General features: G+C 50.8%; 1 non-coding gene across 1 annotated transcript; it reads left to right on the top strand.

Annotated features, from left to right (window-relative positions):
• The first annotated feature begins 1,649 nt into the window (after window positions 1-1,649).
• Window positions 1,650-1,758, top strand: LOC132541576 (U6 spliceosomal RNA). Its single transcript, XR_009552717.1, has one exon. It is a non-coding gene; the product is annotated as a U6 spliceosomal RNA (small nuclear RNA).
• The last annotated feature ends 7,298 nt before the right edge of the window (window positions 1,759-9,056 follow it).

The raw sequence follows: 9,056 nt of genomic DNA, 5'->3' as shown, positions 1-9,056 counted from the left end.
GCAGACCAGCACCAGAAGCTCCAGTCTCCATCTCAGTGTGTAAAGTTAAAAGCAGAAATCGAGTGGGTGTGATCACCCCATCCTGGTCTTTCTCTTTCCGACTTACCTCCCTTAACGCAATTCCTTTTAACTCCATCCACTCATAAACAGAAACTGAGAAAGAAAAAAAGAAAGGGTAATGCAAAGTATAATTTGACTGCGTTTGGAGTATTGCACCGAGGGTGGAGGGTGACGGCAGATTTTCAGCTTCCCTATAGGGGAGTAGGGGTTATTTGGAAAAAGAAGAAGAAAGAAGAAAAAAAAAAAAAGAATTTGAGAAAAGATATTGGACCCGGTTAAATCAGGCCCACCACTTGTTTGTTGTTGTTGTTGTTGCTGTTGTTGTTGCTGGATTGTTTGTTAATATTTTCTCAAATTTATTTTGAACAGAGAAATATCCACCATCACTTAAAAATTGAAGGCAAAAAAAATTTTTTTATATAAATCAGTTGTAGGAACTGAAAACATGCAAGTCTTTACAGAGCCAGGCAGAGACACACCCAAATCAAGATGAAATCAAGAAGAAACCAAGATGAAAGGGAGAAAAAGAGGGTGAGAGAAAGAGAAACCCCTGCTTTGCCAGGCGTGAACTTGCCCCTTGTGCTTGGGGGGGGTGGGTGACTTGAACCTGGGTTCTTGCACAGGGAAATGTGCCACCATCAGTTTTTATAAATAAAGTTTTATTGAGCCCCAGTCACAGCCCACAAGTCTGCATATTACAGGGACCAGGTGGTAGCACAGTGAATTAAGCTCAAGGACCGGCCTAAGGATCCCTGTTCGAGCCCCTGGTTCCCCACCCACCGGGGAGGAGTCGCTTCACAAGTGGTGAAGCGGGTCTGCAAGTGTCTGCCTTTCTCACCCCCCCTCTGTCTTCCCCTCTTCTCTCCATTTCTCTCTGTCCTATCTAACAACAATGACAATTATAATAACAACAACAATGATAAACAACAAGAGCAACAAAAGGGGAAAAATGGCCTCCAGGAGCAGTGGATTTGTAGTGCAGACACCAAACCCCAGCAATAATCCGGGAGGCGGAAAAAAAAAAAAAGTTACGGTACATATATCCAATGAAATGGTACCGTGCAATTATAAGATCTGCATATTACCTACCTCTGCATTGCACCACAAAGGCAGCTGAGCTGACAGAAAATGGGGAGCTTTGGGCTGGGAATGTGGCTTGAAAGTACCTGCCTTACATTCCCAAGACCCTGATAGGATCTACGGTGCTGTAGGGAAGTGGTGCTTTGCTCTCTCTCTGTATTTCTTATTCAAAACACACTGATAAATGGGGCCTCCCAGGAGCTCACTTGAGAAAACTTAAGTCCTATCCACCATCACTTAAAAATTGAAGGCTAATTTTTTTTTAAATAAATCAGTTGTAGGAAGTGAGAACATGAAAGTATTTACAGGACCAGGCAGAGACACACCCAACAAAGCACATGTTACCATGCTCAGAGACTCAGGTTCAAGCCCCTGGTCCCCACCTACAAGGGAGAAACGTCATGCGTGGTGAAGCAGGGCTGCAGGGGTCTCTATTTTCTTTCCCTCTCTGTCTCCTCCTTCCTTCTCAACTGCTTTAATCTCTATCAAATAAATGAATAAATAAACAAATGCTCGCTTCAGCAGCACATATACTAAAACTGGAATAATACAGAGAAGATTATTAGCAGGGCCCTGCACCAGGATGCCATGCCGATTCCTGGGGTGTTCCTTATGTTTGCAATGCAGAGCACACAGACACACACACCAGGACACACAGACACACACATATAGCCCAGGACACACACATACACACACACTCACACCAGGACACACACATACACACACCAGGACACACACACATACACATATACCCCAGGACAAACACACACACCCCAAACACACACATACATACACCCCAGGATACACACACACACACACACACACACACACACACACCAGGACACACACACACCAGGACACGGACACACACACACCAGAACACACAGATACACACTCCAGGACACACACACACATATCAGGACACACAGACACATATACCCCAGGACAAACACACACGCGCACACACACACACACACGCACCAGGACACATGCATACACACACCAGGACACACAGACACACACATATACCCCAGGACACACACATACACACCAGGACACACACACACACACCAGGACACACAGACACATATACCCCAGGACAAACACACACACACACACACAAACATACCCCAAACATGCACATACACACACCAGGACACACAGACACACACATATACCCCAGGACAAACACACACACAAACACACCCCAAACACACACATTCATACACCCCAGGATACACACACAGGACACACACACACACTCCAGGACACACACACACCAGGACACACACACACAACCCAGGACACACATACACTCCAAGACACACACACACACACACCAGGACACACACATACATATACCCCAGGACACACGCATACACGCACACATACACACCCCAGGACACACACCCCAGTACACACACACACACCAGGACGGACACACACCCCAGGATACACACACACACATACACACCAGGACACGCACACACCAGGACACACACATACATATAACCCAGGACACATGCACACACACACACACACCCCAGGACACACGCACACCCCAGGACACACACACACATACACTCCAGGACACACACCTCAGGACACACACACACATACACTCCAGGACACACACCTCAGGACACACACACCCCAGGACACACACACATATACACTCCAGGACACACACACACCAGGACACACACATACATATACCCCAGGACATACACACACATACATACACACACACATACACCCCAGGACACACACACATACACACACTATTAATACAGGCCTGGCAAGACTATTTCCAGAACACCTCCCCCTGCTTTCTCTGGAAACACTCTGGGTCTTTGACACCCACTGGCTAGATGGAAGCCGGGCTGCTCTTCAGGCTGGGGAGGCGGCATGATGGTTCTGCAAGAGCCTTCCACGCCTGAGGCAGCGATGGTCTCAGGTTCAATCCCCAGCACATAAGCCATAGATGATCAGTGATCTTGTTAAAAAAAAGATGAAGAAGGGCTGGGGAGATAGCATAATGGTTCTGCAAAAGACTCTCATCCCTGAGGCACTGAGGCCTCAGGTTCAACCCCCCTGCACCACGATAAGCCAGACCTAAGGGGGACTCTGGCTTAAAAGAAAAAATATCCATTCCCCAGGGGGATTTTCTTAAGCCCCTGTAAGGTTGTTTGGGCTTCAAAGATTGCTTCTTGCAATTACAGAAGCCCAAACGCCCACTTTTTGAACTCCCAGAAAATGTTGGCCACACTCCCACTGGGGAAGAAATGGTAGGGAAGATGGCCAGAGGGCTCTGAACTCCAACTGCATCAAGAGCCGGAGAGAGAAGAGGAAAGAGGGGGGGGACATTTGGTGTAAGTGTGTTTCTTCCCCAGCAGTTGCAATCAAGAGGGCGGGAGACAGTTGGAGGGATGCAGGAATGGTAGACAGGGACCCACCCTGGGGCCTGGGGCTGCCATGGCCACAGGGTGCTAAGGGCTTGGGGCTTGATATGCCCTGACCCTCAGTGAGCATGAGGAGAGGCACCCTCAGGAAGCAAGGTTCTTGAGCCCGTTCTGCCCCACCAGCTTGAACCTGATGTCTTCACCCGGAAGGCCGACTTAAAAAGCCCATCTCTTGCATGATCACATGAGAGGATTTATACACAGTCCTGTGCCTGTGTCATAGCCAGGGTTAAGGGATGGGCACTGAAGGTATTTCTGGAGCCCAGAACAGCAGGGAAGAGGCTGCCCTTACAGAAACACCTTGGCAAAATGCCCGCCTGACACTCCGAAGGGAAGCTTCACCTAATTTAAGACAGGAATCCACCCGGCTCCTGGGCAGGACAAGGGAGGATATCAGTCCTGGGCGCATGAGAGCCGGATGGATGAGCTGAACAGAGCTCCGCAGAGTGACAGCCTGAGGCCATGGCACCCAGGCCCTGAGCCCCCCATCCCCTGTCTCAGGGTCTCCTCCAACCCCACAGAGGGGCTCATGAGAAGAAACTATAGAACTTCTGGGATGGAAGGGTGGACCGAGCCAGTACTCCTGGGCCTTTTCCCAAAAGAACTGCCTGGAATCAGGAGCCCTGGGGGTGCCCCACAGGCTGAAGAAAGGAAGGTCACACAGCCAGTCCACTTGCGCTCCTGCATACAGAGCACCTACTGTGTGCTCTGGGGCCCTGCAGTTGGTGGACACAGGCCCTGTCCTCAAAAGGGTCACAGTACAGCCTGAGAAACAGATCTGAAACTAGGACTCCATCTTCAAGAGACAGTACCTCAGGTATTGTCATCAAGCCTGCTTGGTGGGGTGGGGGAGGGAGAGGGAGAGGGAGGGAGAGGGAGGGAGAGGGAGGGAGAGGGAGGGAGAGGAAGAGGGGGAGGGGAAAGGGAGAGAGGGAGGGAGAGGGAGAGAGGAAGGGAGAGGAAGGGAAAGGGAGGGAGAGGGAGGGAGAGGGAGGGAGAGGGAAAGAGAGGGAGAGGGATGGAGAGGGAGGGAGAGGAAGAGGGAGGGGGAGGGAGGGGGAGGGGGAGGGGAAAGGGAGAGAGGGAGGGAGAGGAAGGGAGAGGAAAGGAAAGGGAGGGAGAGGAGAGGGGGAGAGGGAGGGGGAGGAAAGGAGAGGGGAGAGGGAGGGAGAGGGAGGGAGAGAGAGGGAGAGAGAGGGAGAGGAGGAGAGGGAGGGAGAGGGAGGGAGAGGAAGGGAGAGGAAGGGAGGGGGAGGGAGAAGGAGGGAGAGGGAGGGTGGGATAAGGAGGAAGAGGAGGAGGCCATCTGCCCTCCAGCCTGAGGCTGGACTTGAAGGGATCTATGCCTGGAAGTGCCAAGAGCCATTCTCTGCTTGATAGAAGATAAGCCTTTGAAACAACGCAAGCCCTCGAGATAAGTTTCTATTTCCCCACAGGTAGGCCATTTACCAGCAAACAAGTGACACACCACATAGTTATAGTTAACAGACATAGTTTCGGCTATGTATGTTGCAAGGGACATTCCACCCTGATAATTGCTCCCCCTCCTCCTCCTCCTCCCGCAACCTCCCTTCCCCAAAGCCTTATAATGCCTGTGAACACAATCCAATTTGGCAGCTTGGTCAGAATCCTGTCTTGCTGTCACTCTTTGTGTCTCCTGCCCCTGTCATTCCAGGTCCCAGGGTTCCTAGCCCCTGTTGTCGCCCCGCTGGCCAGGGCATGGAAGGGGCACTTGGCACACCCACATCCCTACCCACATTCACCCTGGGGCCCAGGTGCTCTGCCCTGTGGGCACCTGTCTGAGGTCATTGGCTTCTAGAGGGGGGACCCCAGAGAGTCTGCGGTCTGTCAGTGGCACCTTGGAGCCTGGGACTGGCAGGACACGGGGACAGTCTCACCTTCTCTCCCACAGCTCTTCCCATCTGTGCCCCAGTCCAGAGAGAAGGTACTAGAATGTAGCTGGGTGCTCAGCTGTGGTTACTGGGGTCCCCTCCTCCCCTTGGTTTAGGCTAGAAAGAATAAGAACGGGGGGGGGGGGGGGCAGGCAGTGGCGCACCTGGTTGAGCGCATATGTTACAAAGCGCAGGGACCCTGGGCTTCGAGCCCCAGGCCTCCACCCACAGGGGGAACAACTGGTGGAGCAGGACTGCAAGTGTCTCTCTTCGTCTCTCAGTTTCTGGGTGTCTAACCAAAAAATAAACACAGATAATAAAAAAAACAAGGACAATAGCCAGACTTAGTGTGACAAGTGCAGGCTCTCAGCCAAGACCTACACAGCCTCTCTCTGCTGAGCAGTAAAGACTTCCTCTCTGTGTGATCTTGAACTCGTCCTGTCTCCTCTCTGGGCCTCAGTTTCCCAGCTCCCCAGGGCCATGTGGTACAGCTCGCCTATAAGGATTCATCCAGTGCCAGAATTCTGGGGTGTGGAGAGAGATCCATTTCAGAATCTGATTCCTGCTTCTTGGCCTTAGGGCAGCTTCCCAAACACTCTCTTTTGCAAAAAAGGACAATAACTCCCCCCTTCCCAGTGACAAAGATTGGCATGTTGGGAAGCAGGGGCGGGGGGAAGCCCAGTCTAGTTGGGGGGATGGGAAGCCAGCCCACAGCAAAAAAAAATGGGGGGGAATGCTTATTGCTGGGCTGTTTGTTCAGCCATTCCTTTTTGGAACACAACTCCTTTTATCCCAGCCAGGGAAATCGCCCAAAAGTGAGTGCCTACAGTAGCTGGGTCTCCAGTCTCCATTTATCACGCAGCAGCCTTTGATGGACTATTTCTCCTAGAGGAATTGCACTTCCAGACACTCAGAGCACTCAGCCAGGGTCTTTGAAACTTAACAGCAGGTTCTTTAAAGGGCCAGGAGAGGCACGCTGCATGACAATGCAGACCTTCGGAGCACATCAACATTAATGGAGGTCACCACTGGGAGTGGGGGGGGATCTAACTGGGCTCTCATGGCCCCATTTCATTTCGTTTTATTCTGGCCCTTCCCTTCCTCCAGAAAGGGGAGCCAAGGAACCAGTGCCCCTCTGAGCACCAGCCACCTGTCCTGGGAAGAGTTTGCTGCAAGAAGCAGCTTGGCTAGAAAACTACATCCTGGGGTCAGGTGGTGGCACACCTAACAGAGAAGTCATGTTCCCATGCGCAAGGACCCAGGTTCAAGACCCCAGCTCCTACCTCCCACCTCCCACTTGCAGGGAAAAAGCTTCAGGAGCCCTGAAACCTTGCTGTAGACATCTCTCTTTCTCTCTCCCTCTCTAGATCTCTCTTCCCTCTCAGTTTATCTTTGTATCTGTCCAGTTAATTCATTCATTAATTATTAAGATAACTACATCCTGGTGTTCTCAACCACACCGTCACAGTTGAAACCTTTGTTCTGCCAAGTCCTGGCTCTGTGACCTTGAGAAAGTGTCTTGACTTCTCTGAGCCTCGTTTTGAAAACATATCCTCACCTTTGATTCAAAAACATGCCCTGAGGAGCCTCTGGTTAAGCACACATATCGCTATGTGTAAGGACCCGGGTTCAAGCCCCCTCTCCCCACCTTCATAAGTGGTGAAGCAGGTCTGCAGGTGTCTGTCTTTCTCTTTCCATCCATATTTCTCCTTCCCTTCTCAATTTTCTCTTTGTCCTGTGAAATAAAAATAGAAAGAAAAAAAATGGAGAGTCAGGCGGTAGTGCAGCAGGTTAAGCGCAGGTGGCGCCAAGAGCAAGGACCAGCAGAAGGATCCCAGTTCGAGCCCCCGGCTCTCCACCTGCAGGGGAGTCGCTTCACAGGCGGTGAAGCAGGTCTGTAGGTGTCTGTCTTTCTCTCTCCCTCTGTCTTCCCCTCCTCTCTCCACTTCTCTCTGTCCTATCCAACAACGACGACATCAATCTTCTTCTTCTAGTGTTTGCCCTTCTTCCGTAGCCAGTCAACAGCGTCAGGTTGAGCCTGATGTAAAGTTTCGAGACCTCCTTTGAATCTGGAGAGGTGGCAGGCGTTGACTATGTGGGTCATAGTCTGTCTGGAGCCGCAGGGGCAGTTCGGGTCGTCTCTGGCTCCCCAGCGGTGGAACATAGCGGCGCACCGGCCATGGCCTGTTCGATAGCGATTGAGGAGGGCCCAATCATAACGTGCCAGGTCAAAGCCGGGTTGACGCTTGCAGGGGTCTGCGATGAGGTGTTTGTTCTTTACCTCAGCTGACTGCCAACTCTGTTTCCAAGAGTCTGGAACAGAGAAGTTCAGTGTAGGCGTAGGGGACCAGATTGGGTGACGAGACGTCAAGCGTTGGACAGGGTGGGCAAAGATATCCGCGTATATTGGCAGGTCCGGTAGAGCGTAGACGTGGGAAATGAACTTAGATGATGGCGCATCCCGACGAATATCTGGCGGGGTGTTGGTATGCATGAGACCCCTTCTGTTTCATTTGGTTTAAATCCCCCCTGCTTAACACTATTCTATTTACATAACCACTTCATTCTATTTATATAACCGCTGTTAACAAGCACCTCCCTCCAGGGCATTGGTTCAATCCCCACTGTTTCATGATATGTTTTTGCTCCACCCCCCCTCTTTGTCACACCCTGATCCTCTCCTTGTCACACTCTGATTGTCACCAGTCACTTTTCTCTCCACCCTCTCTATGTCACACCCTGTTTCCACCCTACTTGGCAAGTATATATAAAGACAGCATTGTGAGTTTTAGAGTACTTTACCTTTAGTTTAGCTCAGCTCGGCTTAGATTGTGCTGCGTCCTGCATGAATAAAGAGATACTGCCTACAGCTCATCTATGAGTCCCTTGTCGTCTGTTACCTGCCCGTGAAGCCAACCCGGTGAAAACAACCTAACCCGTCAAAAACAACAGCGGGGCGATGTTGCTAAGAACTGGCAGCCATGGAACCGGGGTGGAACGGATGGTTCCAGAAATTATCCTCATGGAGGAATATAATTTAGAATCGACCAAGTGGACATGGGGGCTACGGAACCATCCTGGGGCACAGTATTCTGCAGTGGAATAGCAGAATGCCAGAGATGATGATCGTAGTGTGGAAGCGCTCACGCCCCATGAGGAGCTGGCCAGTCTTGCAATGATGTGATTCCTTGCGCCCACCTTTGCTGCAGTTTTTATGAGATGTTCGTGAAATGACAGAGTGCGATCGAGAGTAACGCCAAGATAGACTGGCTGGGCTTCATGCCGGATTCTCGTATCGCCAAGCTGCACATGAAGCTCACGCGAGGCCGAGGCATGGTGTAGATGGAAAACAGATGATACCGTTTTTGCAGTGCTAGGGATTAGTCGCCATTTTTTACAGTAATCAGATATCAGAGACATGTCTTTCGTGAGTGTTTCCTCGAGGAGACGACATCAATAACAACAACAACAACAATAAAAAACAAGAAGGGCAACAAAAGGGAAAAGAAAGAAAGGAAGGAAGGAAGGAAGGAAGGAAGGAAGAAAGAAAGAAAGAAAGAAA

The sequence above is a fragment of the Erinaceus europaeus genome, chromosome 11 (genome assembly GCF_950295315.1).
Source record: "Erinaceus europaeus chromosome 11, mEriEur2.1, whole genome shotgun sequence".
NCBI lineage: Eukaryota > Metazoa > Chordata > Mammalia > Eulipotyphla > Erinaceidae > Erinaceus > Erinaceus europaeus.
This window is presented reverse-complemented; position numbering and strand designations above follow the sequence as displayed.